Raw genomic sequence first — 25,039 nt, 5'->3', positions numbered from 1 at the left:
CCCACTCATGTTGTTTGCTTCTGCTCATATATACACATGATATATACACAGCACCAGAAGATGTTGGCAGTTTCTCTGTTGGTGTCTGCTGTGTGTGGGTGTAGAAGGCCAGGGGGTGGCTGGGCTCCTTCCCCCCTCCAGGGGGGAGAGGGGAGCCCTGCGGCCCCCCAGCTCTGCCTAGGGCAGAGTTAGAGACAGCACTGGAGTGAATGTTTGAGAGGGACACAACTCACAAACTGGTGAGAAAGAGAGAGAGAGAGAGGCAGGCCTTGTGGCCAGGCCCTCTTCTTCTTTTCCCCCCTTTGCAGCCAGGCTGCAGAAGGGGGCTGTTTTTCCCTCTCGCTGTTTAGTGGGAGTGGTGCAAGGCTCAGCACTGGAGCAGAGCCAAAGTGGACGGGCTGATAAGGAAGCCGCTTGGAGCCAGGGAAAGCAGTCCCAGGCGAAATTGGAGACAGGCCACGAGAGAAGGGCTCAGGAGTTGCCGTGCCAAGGTTTGACCGGGGGCAGCCGAAAACTGACTTGAAGGACGCGTATGTTGATAAGCTACAGCACAGCAGCCTACAGAACCGAGGTATGAGACTGAGAGGGAGAGATCACACAGCAGAAATGACAGAGAAAGGACTCAGAGCTACCTTCTTGGACTTCGTGAGGAAGGAAGGACTTCTACAAACAGCTGAAGGTTGGTAGGGAGTGTTCAGGGGCCCCAAACAGTCCCATGAGATATTGGTTACTTATCAGCCTGAAGAGGTTTTTCCTGGAATAAAGTTAAAAGGAGAAACTTCGAACGGACTGATAGAAGTGTAATAATATATATATATATGGCTGCTTTTAGTTTGTACAGTATATTTATTTGTGTAAATAAATGTAAATACTTCCCCCTTCCCCTATAGAAACCTCTGGCCTGAAAGTTTTCTCTTCGGTGTTAGGATAAATTGTGGGAAGGGGTGGGGAAGCCTGGAAATTGGATTTTGGATTTCTAATGTGGCTCAAACTGCCACACCTCCCTTACATAAAAAAACATGAACAGAATTGTCCTTACCCGAGATAAACATGAGTAATATTGTGGGTTTAATGTGGGTCCAGTGTGACAAGCCCACTGAGATATCAAGCAAAGAAAGAAGTGATAGAGAAGAGATACTTAGCATTTAGAATTTTAACATTTCCTTAATGGACATTATTTTATACCTTCAGTTTGCATAGAATTCCACACAACATATTTTTATTCTTAATGCAACTGAAATACTGAAGGAGAATAAATTTCCAGTCATGTGTCTACTATATGTATCATCTCATTTTGTATTCCAGTACCTTAGAAGGATAATGAAAGTTTATATTTTATAGATTCATGAATCTGGGGATATGGGAAGGCTGGTTATCTTTTTGTTTAATTTTATTTTAATCGAGCACACAGAAACATGAAAAGAAAACTTTCTGATTTATCAGAAGGAAAAAGAGTTTTTCACTTGAAAATATTAATTATATATATAAAAAAAGGAAAAATATTCCCATTCTAGAGCCTGTGCCTAGATATGGAAATATCATATGACTGGGAAGAATTTAAAATAAAGAATTTGATTAAAAAAACTAACAAGCCCCCCACCTACCCCCAATTGTTTTGTCGTAGTTCATGATAACAATTAAATGTTAAAATCTCTAAAATACACTACTACTTTGCCCTATGTGGTAAAATGCTGCCATTAAATTTTTCTGAGAAATTTACATGTACAAATATATGAAGTTCTTAAATACTGATTTATTGCAATAATGTTCAAAGCTTCAGCCTACAACCTATGATCCTTGCTGGTAGATGCTTTCCAATTACAAAAGGAAGACAATTTCTATTAACTCATTTATAGTGATATATTTATTTCAATATTTTCATTGTTAAAGATAAGAAATTAAAATAAAATAAGCAGATTTGGACCAGGTCACAGAAACAAAGTTTAATGAAAATTCAGTTTTCTGTGTGACTTTGTGTTTTGCCTTGGTCCACGTGGCAGACTTAGGGGAAGGTTTGATTCATTCTGGACAGTGAGCAGAAGAACTAGCAAAATTCTCAGGAGCTTCAACAACATAACTTCTACTTACAAACTTTAGAATATTAAGGTAGAATAAGGGACCTGGCAAATTTTAAAACAACATCAAAAGTAAGGCACTTCAAAAACTTTAACTTACCAAACTTTTAACTTATCCACTTTTAACTTATCCAGACACAACAGAGCACTTACTAAGGCACTGACTGAATCTTTTTAATCTTGCTTATAGTATATTCCAAGAAGAAGTTAGAAGAAAGAATGAGATAAAGAGAAAAGATAAAAGTAGAAAGATAGATCCAGCAGCAAGACTTCACTGTTTCAATTTAGATATCTGAAGGTGGTCGAAGTGATGGTCGCAGAGTTGATCTATTGGGGGTGGGGGTAAGCTTGTGAAACATACAGTTCAACGGGCTAAAATACACTCAGGTTAGGTGGTAACACCCAGATATCTCCACTTGTTGGGGGGTAGTTTTACACTGTCTGGTGTAACACTGTGGATCACATGCAGTCCTCTGGTGGAAGGTATCTGAAATGCTTCTGGGGGCGCTTTGGAGGTCTTTGATGACTTATGGCACCTTCTAAGATATGACAATGGCCTCTCAGGTCAATATTGCAACTGTGCAATATTTCTAATATTAAGGGATTAAACAAGTCTCTATCCAGTTAAATTTGTGTTCCTGTGCAATAGCCATAACTAAGGTATGGAAAAGAGTAAGAATAAGGCAATCAAATACAATGTTTTCCACAGATATCTTTCATGTCTCTAGCAAAATGCATGTGTTGGACTTTCTAGGCCAGATGAGGGGTTTGTATATTTAGAAAGCTTCACAGGATTTCACTTCTCCTGCTCAGTTCAGCCTCTATTTAAACCCATGCCATCCATCAGCATGTACCCTGATCAGTGTCTGGCTACAGAGGAGCAAAAAAACAACTTCCCATTGTGTAGATTCAGCTCCTCCTACCTTCACCTGGTACATCATGATTTATGTTGCCCAAGGAGACAGCAGTTTTTATTTTTTTTTCTGTTTGCTTAATTTACAGTTTTGTAGCTCTCTATTATAAATGTCCTTAGCTGTCTACCAGTTGAAATATCCTAGATTACTACAAAACCATTCCATAATTCTGAGCATCTTCAATTTTCTCTGATTTTCTTCCTGTTCTATAAAGAAATTTTTGAAAGGAAACACGAGAGCTGCACTTAGTATTCAAAAGGCTAACAAAAATAAATAAAAACTGTCACAGTGAAGTCCTCTGTTGTGTTTCCAGTCTTTTCCTAATGATTCCTCCTATTTCACTTGCCTTTTTTTTTTAATTATTATTTCTACTTGCTGAAACTTACATTTTCAAGGAAGAATTCATTACACTGTCATGTTTTTTTGAGTGAAAATGGTAAAACAGAGGCAACCATTTCCTACAGAAAATGTTTGGATTCTTTGGGAAGTCCATCACACTGTCTTTAATGGGCAATTTCATTTTCCAACCATTTAATTTTTAAGATTCATTTATCTGGAAGAAATTAACATCATTGAAAAATGTTCTCATCTTACTGCTCACTTTCTTTTTTAGGCCGCTATAAATGGGTTGAGCGGAACATGTCCAAACTCATATCACTGCAGAATTCCACTGGTTAGACTTTTCCCTTCTGAGCACTTAAATTCAGTTCCCTGTCTTTAAAACAGCTATATTTCAAACATTTACCTTCTCTATACCGTGGCTACTTACTCTCCCTGATAACCTTTAGTGAGGTAGGTTGTCACAGAACTTTTGGAAATTCAGGCGTATAAACTGAATTACCCTTAGGTATGTGTTATTCACCTTTTTCAGAACAGTTGACTATGGTTGAAAGTAGAACTTCCTCTTACAGAAGCCATTCTGACTCTTCCTAAGGACCTTTCTGCAAGCATCTTTATTTACTCTGTGTCAGATGACAAGTCCCTTGGCAAGTTCAGAAATCAGAAGTTTCCAAAGAGACCTCTGCATTTTCTTGACTGCCCCTTCCATTTCTCATAGACCAAAGTATTTCTAAGTAAAACTTTACAGAGTGATATGCAAAAGACAGTCTAGTATCATCTTAGTAAGGAAATCAAATAGCTTTTGCCAGCATTTCATGTTAAAGTATTATTGATTGGAAGAATTATGAGTCCATGACTCTTTTAAGCTGTAAGTGATATACAAAATTTAGTACTGCTCACATGTGAACAAGGGATGCCTTGTAGCTAGCCTCTGTGCACTATCATTATCAAGTATGTTATTATTTGGGCATTTTTTCACTTTTTTTTTGACATTACGAAGATGCTAGGGAGTGAGTTAAAAAGTATTAGCTCCACAATATCAATCCAGTATGCCTAACTATTGTTATATTGTTGCAAAGTCTTTGTCTAAATACTGTATGTAAGGCTTAAAAGGAAAATGATGAGCTGTATTTCTATTTAACTCGGGAGTACCAGAAGTGATACAAGATGATCCTGTGCATTGATTTACTGAGTTAATAAGACATCAGAACTGTTTCTCACCCCATCATCCTCTTCTTTCCTTCAAATAAAATGACTCTCCCATGCCTTCAGTTTGGAGGAACAGTCCTAAGTCCAGCATGAAGCAGGGAAGATTAAATAAGTTATATATCTGCAAGTTTTACTGCTCTGGGCTTTAGACTTCTGGTAAGCTTCTTTTCATGTTCCTTCCTTCACTTACCATGGGATACGTGATTGCTTAATTTATCACAAGTATAAATTATTTTTGTCCTACTCAAGGCATGTCCAGTTTAGAAAATACGTATTGCTTTCTTTTTTTTTTTTTCCCTATGCAAAATTGGAATTTCCACTTGATTTTTTTTATCCAAGTATTCTTTATTATGTCTGGATAGGAGGAGAGGAAATTATTCTACAATGGCATAACAGAAATAACAATTTGAAGGCTAAGTGCTCTACAATAGGAATGCATGAAAAATGAACCTAAGTTAAGTTTATGCTATCATTTTCATGTATTGCTCATAGATCTTAGTCATCAGCTTGTGAACATCCACAGAAAAAATGTATGTGTGGAAGAAGGGAAAGTCATTATAGCTAAAGTCCAAGTGGCAGATATTCTTGTAATGAAATGAAAATTGAGAGACTTAACTGGATTTGAGAAATACTGAAAGTGAATATTTGAAGTTAAATTCCTTGCTAATTTAACTCCAAAGAATTTAGTGGACTTCTGCAGATAATTTATCTTCTAATGTACATAAGCACTTTCAGTAGGAATGGAACTAAACCACTGAACAAAATTATGAAACACTTTTTATACCTGCAAAAGTATAACGCTTATACAAATTAGGGGTTAAATACCTGGGGTCATTTTCCATTTGGATTTGAAATGAAGATTTGAATTTATTTTAATAAATATATTCAGAAGAATATTATAAAAACCATGCATAATTTTTAATGGAAGAAAAACAATATTAGGAAAAGAAGACCCTCAACATTTCTAAGAACTGTCACACTTGTAAAAAAAAAAATAAAACCAGTCTTGGTGAAAAGGCATTTAAATTCTTTCTTTGCTGCTTACAACACTTTCCTGAGACAACACAGCATTTTCCAATATAGCTGACAAGCTGCACAGGAAGGGATGCTCCAGAGTAAGTAGTCAATACAGTTTGCTTAACTTAAAATATACTCTCTTATTTACTGGCCAAATGCTGCAAGATGCAATATTTACACTACAGCTCAGTATCTTTTACACAGTAAGGACTGTTTTGTTTTAAAAAGACATAAACCCTATGCATGTACATACAGGAAAAGTAATTACCCCAAGTAACACATTACAGATCATGTTTTGGTTTTTTTTCTTTGAAGACTATAAGAAACAAAAGTACTTCACAAATGACTGTGAAGACAGTCAAATCACTCATTAATGATTCTTAACTCTTGCTATCTAATGATAACAAGGTCTTCAGGAACTACTGTAAACCAAGTTGTCTAAAAGCTATAGAAAATTCTATGAGGTCCAGCTTGCTGATCAGTAGGTACTCCTTTGTTATGGCTCTGAGTTAAGTGAATAAATTTATTGATTTGGAAAAATATGTGCTCTTTCACATTCATAGCAGTAATTGCATGCCAAAATGTTCAAGAGATGAAGTAACATGTAAAAAAAGTATTTTATTCTAATGAATACAATTTTTTTCCCATTTTCAGTAGTGAGTTCAGGATCTTAAAGAGAAATATCTAATCCAAATATCTAATCTGAACCTCCCCTGGAGCAATTTGAGGTAATTTTTTCTCTATCCTGTTACTTATTATCAACTCCCACCTTGTCACTACTTTCACGTAGCTGTAGAGAGCAATAAGGTCTCCCCTGAGCCTTCCTTTCTCCAAGCTAAACATACCCAGATCCCTGAGCTGCTCCTCATAAGACTTGTGCTTCAGAGCCTTCAACAGCTCTTTCTCTCCTCTGGACATGTTCCAGTGCCTTGATATCTTTCTTGTAATGAAGGATGAGAAATATGCAAGAAAAGTTGACCATTTAGATATTTATAAGAGCATTTTGTCAAATATCCTGTGAAAAAAATGGTAGATCCGCAAGAGCAACATAGAAGTTTGGAAATAACTTTTTAAAAATATTCTAATCTTAATAATAAAATCCGAAGAGTTAAGAGAAGCTACATCTAAAAATATTTAAGAACTGATGACTTTTGCATAAAAGTCATGAAGTTATAAATTACATCAAATTTTGTACTTCCAATGAATTATGATATAAATACTTGAAGATATGATTGAAATGCTATCACTGAAGGTTACCTGAGAAATCTATATACAGTATTTTGGGATGTTTCTTTTTAATTAATTTCCTGTGCAGAGAGAGGAAAAATTAAGCAAAACAACTAAACAAACAAAAAAAATCCAAAATCAAAACAAAAATACCAACCTTACAGAGAGAGAAGTAACATAATGTTAATGCAGTTCAAACAATAAAGTTATGATGAACTGCAGATAAAAGAAAAATGCCAGTTTCTCTGCATTTTAATCAATGAGATCACAGTTTCGAAGAACACACCAGAGGGACTGTTTTGTGCTCTGTTTCTACAGTGAGTGAAAGGAAACAAAATGAGCTGTTTTATATTGAACACTAAATGACAGATGATGCATCCTCTGAGATTAACATTAAAACAATGGGGAAGTAGATATTTACCTAGCAAGGGACGTGCTACAAGATAATTTCAAGAAAAGACAGATATCTAAGGGCAAATCATTAACAATCTTTATTTACATCTTAGAATCAAATTTCCTCAATTATTATTTTAAATCTGTTATAATTTTAAATGGAGAGGTATCTCTGTGCTTAAATAATTACAAAACAAGGGTAGGAAAAAAAATCTCCATTCTGCCATTCATCCCTGCATATCCCAGTTGAATCATGAAAAAGATTTTGAATTTTCATGCGTATGGAAAAACCTTACTTCAGTGAGGATAATATGGATACAAACATGTAGGGATTCGTTTAAACATTAGCTGATTAGTGTTCTAAGGAATATAGTAAGAAATGCTTACATTGTAATTGTGAACAAATGAGGAGGATATTGTTATGTGCTGACAAGAACTCCATACAGTTTCATAAGGACTGCTTGTCATATAAATTCTATAAATATATAATGAATTCCTATTTGAAGAAAAAATAAAATATTTGTTATTGAAAAAATCTGATTAAAAATGATAGAATTATTTATCAATTTACTACAGAGAGATCATACCTCTGCTCTGAAATTACCAATTGTGCCCAATAATGTATGGATTCTTTTGGCTGGCCAATGTCACACTAAAAATACTAGAAAAAGAAAAGAACAGATCTGAAAACTTGAAGTACAGATTGTACAAATGGAGTGAAGAACAGCAAAGAAAAGCACTAGTCAAAGCTCTGGTATTGAGAAGGACATTAGGAAAAATCTGAACTTCAAAAGTATTACAGTGACTTTTTTCTATAAAAGCGAGGGAGAGCTTTGAACATGACAGAGTTGTTTTTAATTCATGGCATTGCAAGAAACACTATTGAAATAGCTATTTCACTGACATACTTTTAAAATGTCATGGAAACATGGAAGGGAAAACATGGAAAGGGAAAATGGATGCGAGAATAATATGAAACCTCTTTTACAGCAAGATGATTAATGAAACTATTAACACATTTTTTAGCTTTTTAGTGTCTAAGGAACATATAATGAAAAAGTCACTTCACCCATCATCATTGTGGTTCTGCTTCTGAGGTAAAATAAGGCTTCATTTTTACAATACCAGAAGTGTCATAGATGAATCTGACCTAATGGCTTTGGTGTGCAATCAAATAATTCACAGGCAGAATTGAAGGGAAATATCTGAAGTTTAAAACTAAAAGGAGAGCTATGTCCGAGACTAGATGAAATTATTCAGATTTTGATGTCACTGTGTAACTGAGTGAGAGGTTTCATTTGTGTCAGTATAATGGAGATTACTTCCCTACCTTACAAGCATGTGTTAAACTAAAATACAATCCCAAAGAAAAGTGTAACACATTACAGAACCATGTTAACCTGAAGACATTACTATCAGGTTTCAACTTTAAGTTAATGTCTTTACTCAAGGTTCTTGAAGCCCTTTGATAACTAAACTGTTTCAGGCATTATAAGAGTACAAGGTCTTGGATATTCAGATAATAACTATCAATACTGAATTTTTACTGAAATTTCAAAACTAATGCACTTTTGCTATGGATTAAATATTTTATTGTACTCTGAAGAAAGAAAAAGAAGAGGTTCAGTGCAAAGTCAAAAGACCATAAAAACAATGGTGAATATAAACCATAATTTGATTGTGAATATTTTTTACAGGAAAAATAGTTGTTCAGATGTGTGCCACCATAATATAGAGATCAGATGACATGTATATATAATGGTGACAAATACAAATATTTTAACCGTTTCAATTCAGTAAAATTTTACAAAATGTTAAGTAAAATTCAATATTCATTACGATCTTAGCAAACTAAGCCTCAGGTAAAAGAAACAAAGTTTCCAGGTTTGCAAAATGTTCTGTAAGGTATTACAAACTACTGAGAGATCACAACCTTACTCATATAATTCATTTGAAAGACGGCCTCTCTGGTTGCACAGTGAGTATCACTTGGTTTGTTTACTGATTGAGAGGGAAGTATACTACCAGCTGAATCACCCACACAGCTGAGAAGGTTGCAGGAATGGAAATAATAAAGTAGGTTGACCTGCAAGAACTGTTAGAGCTAAGTAGACAGCAAAAATAAGACTCATACATTCCTGGTGACTTTCTGAAAGAATCTCAACAGGAGAGTTGCACTTCTTTAATTCAGTTGCTGTTATGACTGAGTAGAAAGTCTGAACTTATGAGACCTTGAAAGTTTTTCTTTTGCTTTCTGTTTCCTTGTGCTATCAAAACAATACTTAAAATTGTAAACATTAAGGAAGATTGGATCAAAAGGATATTTTCTGTATGATTCTAATGAAAAAACAGGTTTTTCTACTTAAAATTGCACCATAACATTTCAGTATAAAACCAGATTGCTTAGGTATTTTTGAATTAGTAATCCTATTTCTCAAAAGGGGTATACTGAATCACTACTTTTAAAACATTATAAGCAGAAGGGGAGTAACCATGGCAACAAAATCAGTTAAATCACATCCTGGTGACATATACCTTCCCATTCTCCATCTTTCAATGCTTGTATTTGTATGGTAGTTTAGAATTATAAGTATGGGAAGAAAATAAAGTGTTACATTAATTTGGAGCATATAAGAATATAACTATAAAAATAGAAAAATATTCACTGTAGCAGCTGTCTCCAAAAAAGTGCTCATAAAAAAATTTTGTCAATTTTTAAAAAAAAATCAGTGCCTGAAAATATAGTTCTTAATGTTTACACCTGTAATCAGATCAAAATTGCACAACTTTGCTTAAACCATGATCTTACAATATGAATTCCTAGTGTTCTACTGCTGCAGACATTTACAAGTGATCATGATTATAACTGGGTTCCTATCTACAGAAGAAAATTCCGTGGAGAAAAATACAAGAATGTATCAGCAAGCATTCAAAATCTTTGGAAAAGAAATGGGAGAACTGGGAAAGAGCCATATTTTTATGTTACATGGACAATGACTTAACAATTCACAGCCTATTAATAAAAGTTAAGTTTTTTTCTCTAAAAAGTAAACTGATGTTTACTTCTCTCTCTATATATGTATATGAAGATATATTACCTAGAGAGAAATATATATATATTGCCCCATGTTGTTGAAAAACTTTCTACATAAATACTGATTGGATTGATGCTAATAGCATTCTGGTTTTGAACCACCACACTGCCTAATGTGTTCCTAGGATAAATAAATGATCAAACAACTTCTCTTTTATTATTGTTTTGTGAGGAATTAATAAGGTGAGTTATGAACATATAGTATGGCTACATTGACAGCAAATCTTCCATATAAGAAATAAGAATGTGATGTGATGAGAAGACCTTTACCCTTTTACCTGGAGGTAATTTGCACTCTTTAGGATTGTCTTAGGCATAAACTTCAGAAATGGAAAAAAAAATTCTGATTGATCAGGTCCATATCAAAGCATACACACACACACACACACACACACACACACACACACACACACACACACACACACACACGCACACACGCACACTCTCTTACTTCTTTCTGAGTCAGTAAAAATTCAGGCTACTTCTTGCATTATCTACTTCACTATGATTGATTAGCAAATGTTATTATTCCAAACTCAGTGTATTTTTGTTTCACGAGTCTAGTTAAAAGCATTGCTCAACAGTAGATTATCCTGTCTGCAGGGAAAGATGCTTAGAAAAATGAAGTCAAAGCTATTGTAATTACTTGTACAGGTTCTTCTGCTCAGTAGCCTTATGAAATATTTCAAAATTGACTAAAAATCCTTTACCTCAAAGGTACCTCTTCTTATAGATTAGAAGCATGTGATTTAGTTCCTAGGAATTGTCATCATGAACATTACTCATGGGTTTGAAATCCATTATAAAGACTACCGGGTTTTGGAAATATTGCTGAAGAAAATCAACTTCTGAGTCAGATAAGTCCCCATTTGCTCGTATATGACACCCATTTTCTTCTTAAGTGGACTCTGCAGAACTCCCTCAGAGAAACTGTCAAATCTACTAGAAAACACAGGATTGTTTGACAACAAACTGTGTAGGGTTTCTGAAGAATTACAAGTAACCATATGCAGGCACTCCTCTGATGACTGTTATTACTGCCTGAGTCAGAAAAATGGCATATTCATACAAGAGCTTCTACTCATTCCTTTTCTCAAGTACTTTCTTTCCCATTGCTGTTTGAGAAGATGTTCTTGCGTTCACATTGGAAAGTCGCAAACACCCTGACTCAAGTCATATCCTTTTTGCTTTCTGGAGTGCTGCACTCCAGGTCTGTTTATGAAGAACCTTTTCAAAGAAGCTGTCTCCCAGGGGCTTTATAGCAGCTACCTTCCTCTTTGTACTGCAGCTGTCACTTTCAAGATACAAATGGTTGCACTTTCAAAATACTTATCTGTCTACTTTCCATGTTCGAAAATTTCTTGTGTGTAGAATTGCACAATAACTTTCATTAATTTAGCTTATACTTCTGCAAATACTTAAATGCTGCTAAGAAATAATGCTTCTCTAAATAACCACCTGTCCTAGATTCGTATCAATAGTTACTTCAACAATCATGCTTTTATAGTTTTGTAGAAACAGACCCAGCATTTGCTCTGTTTAAGTTTATAGATTTGCTCATTTGCTACCGAAGCACTGGTAAGATTAAGAACACAGAATATTTCCATTATACTGGCTACTGTATGGCACTATACTGCTCACATAGCACAAGAGATGGAACCAAACAGTGAAAACCCCCTTATGTTTATCACCAGTATCTCCCTGGTTGTTGCACTTCAGCCTTTCCTGTATCAGTGCTGTTGCCTGGAGATCTGCTGCAGACAAAGGAGATGAAAAATACTTTTCAGCTTGTTTGGAAACCGATATTTTGCATAACATAATGGCCTGCTGCTGTGTACAGCACCTTATGCAACATAGGAAGGAATGTGTTCTCAAAGTCTTCCTTGATTCAGATGAATCAAAGGTATAAGTTTAAGTTCCTACTTTGGGATCAAATTAATTAAATGAAATATCAAATTGGAAATCTATTTGAGGTTGTCTATTTTTCTTGGGCTTATCTGGCAAGCTTTTGGTAGGAGCATAGACAACGAAAAGCTGCAGGAGTGGATCCTGGGAGAGGACACCAGGAGCTGCCCCATGTTGGACATATCCAGTTCTAGACAGGTGAGCCCCTGTGATAACGTATTTAAGAAAAACAGTACACAACAGCTTCAATAGAGGAGAAAAACATAAGAGAAACAGCTCTGCAGATACCTAGGTCTGTAAAACAGGGAGAAAAGAGGACCCAGATGCCCAACAGACTCCCCTGCAGACTGGTGAAGCAGATTATCCCCCTACAGCACCATGTTGGAGCAAATATCCACTCAGGCCAACTGACCATGGAGGACATCATGCCACTGCAGGTAGAAGTGCCCTGAAGGAATCAGCAGCCCATGGAAAACCCACAGAGGAGGAGCTCTGTGGAGAGGAGCCCAGGTAGGATTAAATTTTCTGTCAGGAACTGAGACTTCTAGGGGCCCATGAAGGGTTTTCCTGAAAGACTGTAGCCCATGGAAAAATATCTGTGCTAGAATAGTTTTTGAAGGACTGCAGCTCATGGGATGGACATCACAGTGGAACAGGAGAAAAGTCCAAGTAGTAATGAATGGCAGACAAAAAGTACTGTAAACTGACCACAACCCTTATCACCCATCCCACTCTCCACCACTTTGCATGGCAGAAAGTGGCAGAGGAATTAGGAGGGAAGCAGTGAATTTGAGCCTGGGAAGAAGGTGGGGATGATGGGAGCGTGGATTTAGGGTTTTTTATTATTTCTTGATATCCTACTCTGTTGTTAATCGGCAAATCATTAAATTAATCTTCCCCAAGTTCAGTCTGTTTTGTCCGTGATGGTAGCTGCTGAGTGATCTCCCTGTCCTTATCTCCATGCATGAGATTTCACCTTATTTTCTCCCTCCACCTTGCTGCGGAGAGGGAGTGAGAGAGAGGTCTGGTGGGCACCTAGCCATCAGCCCACTACATTAATGCTTTCACAGTCAGCTGAAAATGAAGTCAACATCTGAAAACAAGCAGGTATAATAAAATGAAAGCTGTTTTGTACTCGATACTTGCATAATTTGTGATCAAATTTAAACAGTATTTATCCAAATTATGCTCAATCTGAGATATCTTCAGATTATGAAATTTACCCATAAGCAGTTTGCATCTTCATTAAATATCTGAAAGGCCAATACTGCTTTACTTTTTTATTGAATATATGTTTTACTTTATATATACTGTAAGTTATCTGGCACCCCACCTAAGGCAAAATTTAACACTTGTAAGTGGATATTGAGCGGTAGGTAGCACAGAGAATGGGCAGACTGACTTGAACCAGTTTCCCGTTTTCCAGTGTACTATAGTCAATATGTAATATACTTTGTATAATAAATATGACACTTCAAAAAATACCTTCCCAAATCTATATCTTATTTTAGCAGTTTCTCAGTATAGTTTCTTCTTAATGACTTTTCCCCAGACATACCATAACTACAACAACATATTTCTCCAATTAACCGCTGTTTTAGCTGCAATGTTCTTAGATGTTAGTTGGCAAAATGTGTTCCATTGTAGACTAAATTTCTGGACATGAAGGACTTCTAAACTGCAGTACTATTGAGCCAGGTAAATACATTGCAATCCAGACAGAATAAGTAGCACTGGATAGTCAGTTCCACTGTTATCTGTTCTTACTTTTTCCCTGACTGATCTTTCTCACTTCACAAAAAGTAGCATAGCACTGGTTTTTATTGCTTTTGGGGTTTGTTTGTTTGTTGTTTTTTTTTGATTGCTTGGTTTGGGTTTTTTTAACCTCCATTCCTCTTGGGATCTTTCGATGGCTCTGCTGGAGCTTTTGTTTGGTATTCTTAGCTTTAGCACATTGATTTGCTTGTTTGTTTTGTTTATGCTGCTGAAAATACTTTTTTTTTTCATCGTACCAAGCACATGTTTAGGTGTCAGATTATTCAGCAAGTTGCAGGATATGTTACTGATATGGAAAACATAATACTTAAAAGAGAAAATATTAAGCACAAAACAGAAGCAGAAAGTACAAATACAGTACAGTACAGGACAGTACAGTACAGGACAAATTGTGTTCCCACTCTCCAGTGTTTTAGCTAGTATTCCTGGAAAATAGGGACATAGTCTATTTCTAACTTTCATTTCATTTGTCTGTACTTATTTTCCTTTTTTCAAGGCTCAGAATTTTGAATATGATTTTTTGTATACTGGTGGCAAATTCTAAAATGCTTTTGTAGTAAATTTTTGGTCAGTGATCACCCCAGCAATTAGATTTCAATAACTGATTCAAGATAGAATAGACTAATTTCAGTTCTGTCAAACAATTTATATTCCACAGGTTTCAAGTTTTATACTTCCCAAAGAACATTATTACTCTCACTGTAGTCATTCTTATGATTGCCATGTTCCATTGTGATGTCCTGTACATACTGAATTGTTGCAATCTATAAATCTTAAAAGTCAAGTAAATCTGTTAATAAAAACGGATGATGAAGAGGTATTATATTGAAGAGCATTTCATTGAAAACTTATTACATTATACTTAAGTATTCTAATGGTTAGAAAACAACACAGTCCCTTCAATATGATTTTTTTCAGACCTCTCCTGGGTAAAGGAGTAAACGGCTTGGTTTTAGTATAGGACAATCTTCCAGTCTGAGTAAGTGAAGAATGATGCTTTATCCAGCAGGGTTCTTTTAGACATATTCCTGGTTCTGCAGAACATTCTAGTTTGAGGCAAAACTCTGGACAATGTTTCTGATCTTTTACACAGTAATAAGGGTTGAATATACTCATGATTCACTCCATTACTCCGGGTGAATAAGTTTCAGCACTTGCTGCTGAGTGTTTGGATTTGAATCCTGAATTTCATCACAGAATCTCAGCTGACAAAATGTTTGATATGAGCTATCTCTTACATGACAACAGCTTCCAATGCTTTCTTCACGACCTTGCTCCTCGTGATATGTCTTATTTACACTGGCCACTGTTTGCGTCTCTGCTTGCCACAACTTTCTGGTGGTTCTGTAGTAGTTCAAGAAAATAGGACATATTGTAAATATCCTTACTCATTGACTCACTTCAACCGTACGCAAATACAACTGCTTTAAATGTGACTCACTTTAGATGGGCATTCTCCAAAAACATTGCTGCAATATAAAAGCCTTTTCTTCATGGAAAGGCTCAAATTTCTGTACTCAGACTCAAAATAGATACAACGTAATTTCAACTCAGGGATAAATGTCTTACCTTCTTTATCCCCAAAGAATCTGGAGTTCAGGAGAGCCTGATTAAGGCTTCGAATTTCATTTTTGCCCCTTTCATATAAGAATTTTGCTGATTTAATGACTGAAAAAAGATTTAAAACTTCTCTGTTTTCTGTTGTGCAAAAAAATTCCATCATTTCAACTATTAGGTGCAATGAAATAAGTTTTTTGCTACTTTTTCATTTTAGTGAATGATGAGGCAATTCATACTTTTGCAATTCACATATTGAGCTGACTTTACAAATAAGGCTTCACAAATAGAAAGCTGTCAGTGCTTCTACAGTCACTCTTATTTTAGTTGTCAGTGATTCAATCATCTTGGAGTCTTTATTTTCGGAAAGGTTGGACCTGGGAAGTAGTGTTTTTATGGTTGGGTAGTGTAAGACCCCAGGGTATGAGCTATGAGCTCACTGAAAGGTTTGTACTTTAAAAATATACAAGGCTCTAAAACCTCAGACACCAAATTTTTAAAAAGGCCTTTCAGTTCTTTTAATACCTTAAGAGAGAGCACAAAGGAGAGGACATCGTACACATTTCTCAGGAGGTCAAAAATAACATGCTTTCACTGGTAAACTTTAGAAAATAAGGGAACTTGGCAAAAGTTTAAAGGGATGGATGTTTAAAGGGAAACATCCAACCAAAGTAAAGAATTTCACAAAGCATTTACTTAGCACATGCTAACCCATACAACTTAGCAAAATCCAACCCATCTGGTTTTAAGTCACCCAAAATATTAGGGAAATAGATTAGGAGAAAAAGAAGAAGTAAAGAAAGAGAGAGAAAAAGAGAGAATTATAGCTACCAGCTGGAGTCCCACATAAGCCCAGCTTCCACGTGCCCAGGTGGCAGTGTCCAAACAAACATGGAAACCACATGTTGCTGTTTCTATGTTCTTTGGCCCCCTGTGGCCACTCCCCCAGGTGGGACATCCAGTGTGCCAGCCTTTATGGGGCTGGGTCAGGGGGTCTGGGGTGTGGTATGGGCAGTGCTCCCAGTGTCCAGTGACTGACAGCTGCCCCAGCGCTGCCCAAGGAATCTCCAAGAGGCTGCAGTGTGGGACAAGACATTACCTCACCTTTGTGAAATTTGACCTGTTCCTTCCCACACCACACACACACACACACACTTGAGTTGGTCCAAGCCAATAATTTATATAATAATATAATGTCTCACAGGGAGATACAGTAGCACAGGGTGCAATTTCTGTGCCTTTATTGATCCACTTTCTTCCTGGCCCCCTTGGTGAATATTCATTTTTCTAAAATTTTATTCTGGATAGCAACATTTGTGTACTTCACTCTTGAACTGTGTCTTACCATTTTGATCTTTCAAACACAAAACCAATTAGAGGGCATTGCCCATTCTTCATTTGCTTGCTGAGGTTGAAATTCACTCCAAGGCTTACAGTTGAAGCAAGGCTTACTCACCAGTGAGGTATTACACAGACTTTATGCTTGCTCGGCTTGAATCTCTACTTCAGAAGTCTTTTTTTTGTCTACATAGCAATTTTGTCTTTTTTTTTGTTGTTGTTCCACAGTAAAGCCCAATACATAGGATGAACGTACACAGGATGCTACTTCAAGAGACAGAAAAATGTTACCTCTGTGGAGTCAGTCTCACTCAACCTGAGTTACATTAACAATGCTGCTGGTATGCTAAGCATATGGATCAGCTGATGCTGTACTGTATTTTTTCATCCCTAAGAAGAAACAGGAAGACTGTTTATCTCAGAGTGTGATGTATATTTCAAGACATTTGGCTTGTCCCCCTACATTTACACTGCTGCATATCATTCCTCCAGATGTCCCATTTTTCTTCTTCTTTTTTTTTTTTTTTATTTCTACAACATTTTCATAAATCAAAGTATCTGACTCACTCTCAGAAGGCATACTCTCTACCATCTAACTCAAGGACTTATGGAAGTCAGATATAGAGAGTACCGAAGTAAGCAAATGTTTCTCATCACAGAAGACTACAACCTCTGCAATGGGTTTCTATCTCAAAAGTCTTACTTTTCAAGACTCTTACAAACATTTCCTAATCATAAATATTTGTAACTAATATTTATTATTATTCATTATTATATAGTTACTAAGGTGACTTCAAATTGTCATCTCAGGTTAATATCTCTTCCAGTTTCATTCCTCTCTAAAGATGTTAAAAATTTATAAAGAATCCTATTGAAATATCATGATGGACAATCAGTATTTATGTTTATTTGATGCCTTGAGAAAAGAAAGCATTTCTTTAGAATTTTAACCCATTGACATCCTCGGAATTAAGCATCATGCACAACATTATAGTTTGAATAGACAATAGTATTAATATAAATTAATCATCTTATTAACTAATAAGAGCTGTGGTATGCTGGCTGTGAACATTTGAAAATTGCAGTGCCTCAAATGCATTTGGTAACTAACTAAATTTTAAGCAAAAATATTTCAATTTGTTAAAAACTGTTAAAAAATTATTTTAAACAGTACTTCAAAATTTATTCCTACAGAAAATTTATTGAAGGCCTTTAGGAAACAGCAACATAGTATAATTAAAGATATGGTTTTACACTGTAATTGTTAAAGCTTCAGGCCCAGAGCCTGCTCCCAGATCTAGTGGTATAAATTATCTAAGCATCTGTTGCTTAGATTTTGTTTCTCCAAGAGACCTGGCTGCTATGAAAAATTTGCAATTTACTCTAACATTTTCTAATGTCAGGTTGTGTCTGACTATTTGTAGACCAAAAGGTGTAGACAAAAAGACTAGAATAGTAATTTCTGAGGAGCTCACCCTATCTACCTCAACTATATATCTCTCAAAGACCATACTGAGTTCTACTGAAAGGCATTTGAAGGACAAGACAAACATCAGGAACAGTCAACACAGGTTCTCAAAGCGAAAATCCTATCTAACTAATTTGATATCCTCTTACAATAAGGCCACCTGCTAGGGGATGGGGGCAAGACAGTGCATGTAGTTTTTCTGGATTTAAGTAAACCTTTTGATACTGCCTGTCACAGTAGTTTTCTGTATGGGTTGTCCATCTGTGAAGAACTGACTGCTTCTGGCCAGCACCCAGCCAGCAGTGGTGTTTCTCAAGTCTTAGCTCCAGGAGTAGTTCTGTTCAATATTTTTGTCAATTATCTAAATGCAGGACCTCACTGCATTAGCAAGTTTATCGATGGTATTTACCTGGGAGGTGCTTAAGGAACAGGAATCCCTGCAGAGGGATTTGGGTAGATCATAGCATTGGCTAATCATCAATGGCATAAAATTTAGTAAGAATAAATGTCAGATTCTGTACTTAGGACATAGTAACTCTGAACATAAATATAAATTGGGAGAGGAGTGGCTGGAGAGCAACCCTGAAGAAACAGATCTAGGATGCTGATTAACATTAGGCTCAACACAAGTGAGCAGTGTGCCCAGGCAGCCATGTGGTCAAACTTCATCCTAGGGTACCTGCAATATGGCATCACCAGCTCATCAAAAGAATTAATAGTATTCAGTGTTGGCATGGCCTCACCTTGAGTACTGTGTGTGGTTCTGGGCCCCACAATTTAAGAAGGATGTCAAGATCTTTGAACGCATCCGGAGGAGGGCAATGAAGCTGATGAAAGTGCTTTAAGACATGTCCTATGAGGAGTGACAAAGTCTATTCACTTGAGCTTGTCTGTTTGGAGAAAAGGAGCCTGAGGGGTAACCTTATTGCTCTCTTCAGCTTCCTAAGAAGGAAAAACAGAGAGTTGCTGATGTCTTCACCCTGGTATCCAGTGACAGTACACATGGAAGGAATCATTTATTTACCAAGAGAGTCATCAAACACTGGAAAAGGTTTCCTAGAGCTGTGGTCAATGGTCCAAGCCTGTCGGAATTCAGTAGGTGTTTGGACAATGCCCTTGGAGTAGATGATCATCGTAGCTCTACTACTCTATTCTATTCTATTCTGTTCTGTACTAACCTCACTTTAACTCATCAGGTTAAAGTCAAGTCAAAACAGGGAGCCCTCAGCAGAGCAGGATGTCTTAGAAATGTTTATGAGAGAACTAGGTATAAGTAAAGCTATAGGTGTCCAATTCTGCTTCAAGACTTTCATGATGCCCATTCAAAAACACTGATAGAACAACTCTAGCATTTCTTCGAAGACTACAAGGAAGTTTACTGTATTCTAATATTCTGTCTACTGAAAACTTCTCAATAAAGGCAGGTTCAGTGGATGTGATGTATTTGGTTATCTGAATGGCCAGTGCACAAATCAGAAGTTCAAACTTGTAACAGAAGTACCTGAAATTATGTATCTGGTGTGGGAAATAGGATGAGGAGGGAAGAAAGATTTGCTATGGACTTTAATGTGATAGGATTGTTGGAGCTATTACACAAATAGTCCTTTAAAGCACTGAAGGTTTGTTTCTGCTATTATAATTATAATTTATAAGTACAAATCAAATCAGAAGTGCATATGACAATACAAACTTATAATTTCTTCAGTATATTAGAAAAGATATTACTGAAAAGGCTGCAGATTTTTCTTTTGTTGTGTATGGAGAAGGACAAATAAAAAGTATTGTGTCATATGGGTATTGCTATTAAATTCTGGCTAGCAAAAGAACAGGGAAAAAAGCAGAAGAGATGGGCATCCTTGCACAGCTGAATAGATGAAAGCTACATCCCAACCTCCAATAGGAATATGTAGTTTATCAATTTTTTCTGAACTTGACAAGGCAGAGGAGTATACTATGTCCAATGACACCTATTTTCTCTCTCTCTGATTGTAATCTTTGCATCTTGGATAGAAAATACAATGAATAACAATTATAACTCAAAATTAACTGGCACACATAATCGTGTTAATTAATATTGTCTGTTCAGTGTTAATGATTTAATCACTATGACATGTAGTATAGTTATCTAACTAATAATGCTAAATGTTTTCTAAAAACATAAGACACTCCTAAAACTGAAAGTTAAAAATGAAAAATAAATAGTAAAATAAAGGAAATTAGGAGAACCTGTTGTTTCTTTGGTATTTTTTTTCCTTGTCTGAGCTTCAAATGAGTTTTCAAGGGCAGACTAGACAAAATGATAGAGAAAATATACTTTCAAGCCTCTGCTACAGAATTAGTCATTACAAATTTCTGTGTTAGTTATATCTCTTGATGGTTTATTTTTATGTAGTTTGTGATTTAAGCTACCTGAACCAGTAATTTACCTAAGAAACATTTGTAGCAAACCTGCTGAATCCTTGTTTCCTGCAGTGATTTATGAGAAAAAGATAAAAAAAAGTAAGAAGTAAGAATATGTGTTTCAAGCTTCTTGCTTCCTTGCTCTAACATTTTGAAGGAAGTCACAGAATATTTGCTTAACTATTGTAACTCCTAATACATTTTAATTACTCCCCTGTCACACTTCCGAGTGAGAGCATATTTTTCAAAAATATAATTTGAAAAACATTTTTTTTTAAATGCCTTTTTTCAGCACTTCTGTCAAAAGAACTGGAGTGACACTGCCCAAATCTCCTGGGCCTCTCTAACTGTGTTAATGGTGAACATGAGAAGCCAGAGGACTCTCCATTTGTTTCCCACAGTTTCAAGAACAGTGCAGATTGAACTAAAGTCTGGCATGGTTTTGAAGGCACAGCATCCAAAAGAAACATGGTCTTTGGGCAGAGCAAGATGAGTAGCAATTAAAAACTTTCAACATTAACTTTTTATTTTGCTTTGTTTTAAAGAACAGGAAGAGAAATCATATTAACAAAGGTGAACAGAATGGAATGCACTGTTTATAGTATCCTTTTTCTATGGCTTGCCTGGTTTTAGTAACCCATGTTGTTTAGTCAAAAAAGATGGTTCCTTGTGGCCCCCCACTCTGTGCAAGAGCCACTATTCAGCAGCAGCAGGTCACTTTAAACTTGTCTGAAATCATTTTAAATTTTATAAAACCTACTTACAAAGCTTCAGGGAGAGCTGTTGCTAGTAGAATAAACAGCAGTCTGTAATTGTGGTAGTGCGGAAGTGCTTGGAGAAAAATCTCCAAAATTTATAATCCACTTACTGCACACACACAATTGTCTTTTGTATGTGTTTTAGAGCATCACAATGACTATGCACCTGAAAGCCCTGAGACTTTTGACAGTCAAAGATATTTTAAAGTCTGCAAGTGTCAGAAGAACATTGTCTAGGTTCAGTTAAAACAAGAGTAGATGGTAAAATATGCATAAAGGTGCACATGCTGCTACACAAGGGATGCTTATTTCAAAATGGATGGAATATGTGAAGGCTCTTGGCTGGCAGAAGCATGCAAGGTGCTTTACAGAAATGACATGCACATGGTCTGTTGGGTAATATGGGTCAGATAACTCTCTTGGTTTATTGAGTATTCCAGTGCACTTTGGTTCTGAGGATAGATAGTGACATGTTAAGCTTGCCAGATGTAAGGCACAGCCAGGACTGTAATGAGAGCTGGGAGCAGAAGTGCATGTGAAAATGAGAGAGCATTTATCTTTTGGGAGGAAGAGAAAAAAAGGAAAAGGGAAAAAGGGAAAAGCCATCTACTCACAGAAAATAACAGAAAAGGGTACACTTCTCTGCAGCACAGGAAACAAAATTGATAACTATGAATTACTACATGGGAATGATTGCATTATTTTCCGGATTGAGGTAGACTGATTTCTCCCTCTCACCCACAGAAACACATATAAGAGTGTCAGTGTCCAAGTTCACATTCACAACCCCTACTGACCCATCTACCATCTACAGCAGGAAATACATCTAAATATTCAATCACTGTTGGCTTTAGAGCCCATCATGCTACTCCTCCTAGGCTTTTGCATCCTATGAATAAGTGAAATTTCGATATTGTTCCTGCCTTTAGTCTATGGACTGACACTGCCAAGGCACATATTTGTCTAGCACAAGGTCCTTTAGCACAAAAGGTTTGCAGTATGCTCTATTAAGGTCCGTTTTCTAAGACTCTTCAACAGATCAAGCAGACATATCAAAGACATAGTTTTCTGTCACAGGAAGTGGCATAGGTACTTCTAACAAACAGAATTTGCATAGAACTATAAAACAAATTTTTACTTACTGTGTATGAGAAAAACAGACGCTTAGACAATGCCAGCCTGACATTTTTTTTTATCTCAGTTTCCTAATGAAGACAAAAACATTAACTTTTAGTAGTGAATTTTAAAAAGTAGCTAATGTTTCACAAATTCCCTTTGGAATTGTGCGGTATGTCCACTTGAGTTGACTTTTTTAAAAAAATACTCTTTTCAATACTGTGATAACCCAGTCATTCTTCTTACCAAAATATGTATTTTTGCCATGTTCTTTATTGTAGCAGGTCCCTTTGGTTTTAAAAGTTACCAGACATACCTTTTTAATTTTCACTGCTGCCATTTTTGTAGAGTACACAACAATTCCATGCATGGAATTCCTTATCCACTGAATAGTCCACTCTTAAAATGCATGTTTCTCCAATTTGGACATAAGTGTGTCATTTAATAGAAAATTGAAGGCCCTAAGAAAACCTAGGTAAATGACATTGGTGGATCTTCACTTGGTGGGTCAACCATTCCAGTCACTCCATTATGGAAGTCCTCTAAATTGTCAGACATGATTTGCCCTTAGGGAAGCCATGTTAGCTGTCTCAGATCACCTCCTTATCTTTCATGTAAACATCCCTCTGTTACCAACACTCCTTACAGTACAAATCCAAAACACAGCTCTGGACTATCTACTATGAAGAAAATTAAGTCTCTCCCAGGCAAAACCAGTACACAAGCCTTAGGACAAACATCTTCACATTCTAAAGGGAATAGGTTTCCAGAGTATGGGAGCTTTTGTATACTCTTATAGCAGATGAGAAGCATCATTATGCCTACCGCTGATATTGTGCTAAACCTCTCTCCTTGGTTTTTTACTTCAGTTTTAAGTTATGCCCTACAACAGTCACCACATGTGAGACACTGGATTATTATATTAATTATTGGCTTGCACCAACTCAACTGTGTGTGTAGCGGGGGAAGCGAAGGGTCAAATTTCACAAAGGTGAAGTGATGCCCTATCCCACACCCCAGCTCCCTGGAGCCTCCTTGGGCAGCACTGGAGCAGCTGCTGCTCACTGGACACTGGCAGCACTGCCAACACCACATCCCAGAGCCCCTGACCCAGCCCTGAACTGGCTGGAGCTCTGGCTGTCTGATGTAGGGGTAGGGGTGTGGCCACAGGGTGCCAAAGCAATAAAAGCAGTAAAATGTGCTTTCTGTGTTTGTTTGAACCCTATCACCTTCATGGATTCCTGGTAGCTGGATCTAGGGCTAGTAGCCATAATTCTCTCTTTTAATCTTTCTTTTCTTCTTCCTCTCCTAATCTCCCTTTTTGATTTTTTGGGTAGTTTAGGCCTGGGTGGGTTGGCTTTTACTAAGTTGTGTGGGTTAATGTGTGCTAAGTCAATGCTTTGTGGAATGTTTTATTTTCGTTGTATGTTGCCCTTTAAACTTTTGCCAAGTTCTCTTATTGTCTAAAGTTTACCAGTAAAAGCATCTTCTGAGAAAATGTGTGAAGTGTTTCTCCTTTGCACTCTCTCTTAAGATTTTAAAAAAGCTGAGTGCTCTTCTGATAAATTCAGTGGGCAAATTTTTGGAACCTTGTATATTTTTAAAGTAAAACCCCTTCAATGAGCTTGTAGCTTGGACTCTGGGGTCTTACACCATGTTTTCCCCCTAAGTTCCGTTGTCTTCCGCTGTAGTTTAAAGGTAGCTTCTTTTTCACATTCTTTTGCAAGCTCTCCATTTTTGGAGGGAAAATTCTCTATTAACTGTGTTTCTTGACACAATTATTCCTAATCTGATGGCCATTTTGGTTCTAGAAGGTTAGTTTTAGAAGACGTATTTTTGTACATGGTCACTGAGTACACGTACAATGGATAAAGTGATTTGATTTTAAAAAAATGCCAGAGGTCTAAAATTTTTGAGGAACTAGGTGATGTTAAGCAAATTTGATATTACTGGCTAATAGCAGTCCTGTACGTAATTGAAAAGCCAGATGATAAGATTTCCCATCCCTTTATAATCATGCTTAGCAGTAGTTATGTGTTGCATCTTTATCAGAACACAAGGTAGGTGTACTGACAAATTCTCTTGATTTTGTTGACAAGAAGGGAGTGATGTAGGTGCCCTGTTTTTAGGCAGTAATATCTGTTTCTAAACAAAACCATATGTATTATGATCTACTCTTCCTTGTTAAATCATCAGTGGAAACTTGGCTTTAATGTTTGTAAATCTCATTTGAATATACTTTCTTTCCTTCATCTCAAACCAGCAATAAAATCATTATGAACTGCATCAAATTAATTTTATTCTGGACTTGAGCTATCAAAGGCTTATTCACAATTCAGTTTTGGTTTTTCCTGTGGCAGCTAGTCCCTGTTAGAGTGTAATGCTATACACAGGAAAGGATCCTCAGCTGTATTGGTGTAATAGTGAAAGCAGGATAAAAAATTAACCTGTCA

General features: G+C 36.4%; 1 long non-coding RNA gene across 2 annotated transcripts in view; it reads left to right on the top strand.

Moving 5' to 3' along the window:
- Positions 1 to 254: 254 nt before the first annotated feature.
- Positions 255 to 25,039, top strand: part of LOC127460996 (uncharacterized) — a 31,029-nt gene continuing 6,244 nt past the window's right edge. For both annotated transcript variants that reach the window (XR_007899944.1, XR_007899943.1), the window contains exon 1: positions 255 to 679. This is a non-coding gene — a long non-coding RNA (uncharacterized LOC127460996). The remainder of the gene's footprint in view (positions 680 to 25,039) is intronic.

The sequence above is a fragment of the Manacus candei genome, unplaced genomic scaffold, assembly GCF_025592945.1.
Source record: "Manacus candei isolate 608988 ecotype Guabito, Panama unplaced genomic scaffold, ASM2559294v1 h1tg000093l, whole genome shotgun sequence".
In the NCBI taxonomy this organism is placed as follows: domain Eukaryota; kingdom Metazoa; phylum Chordata; class Aves; order Passeriformes; family Pipridae; genus Manacus; species Manacus candei.
The sequence above is the reverse complement of the archived record's forward strand: the minus strand, read 5'-3'. Positions and strand labels throughout refer to the sequence as shown.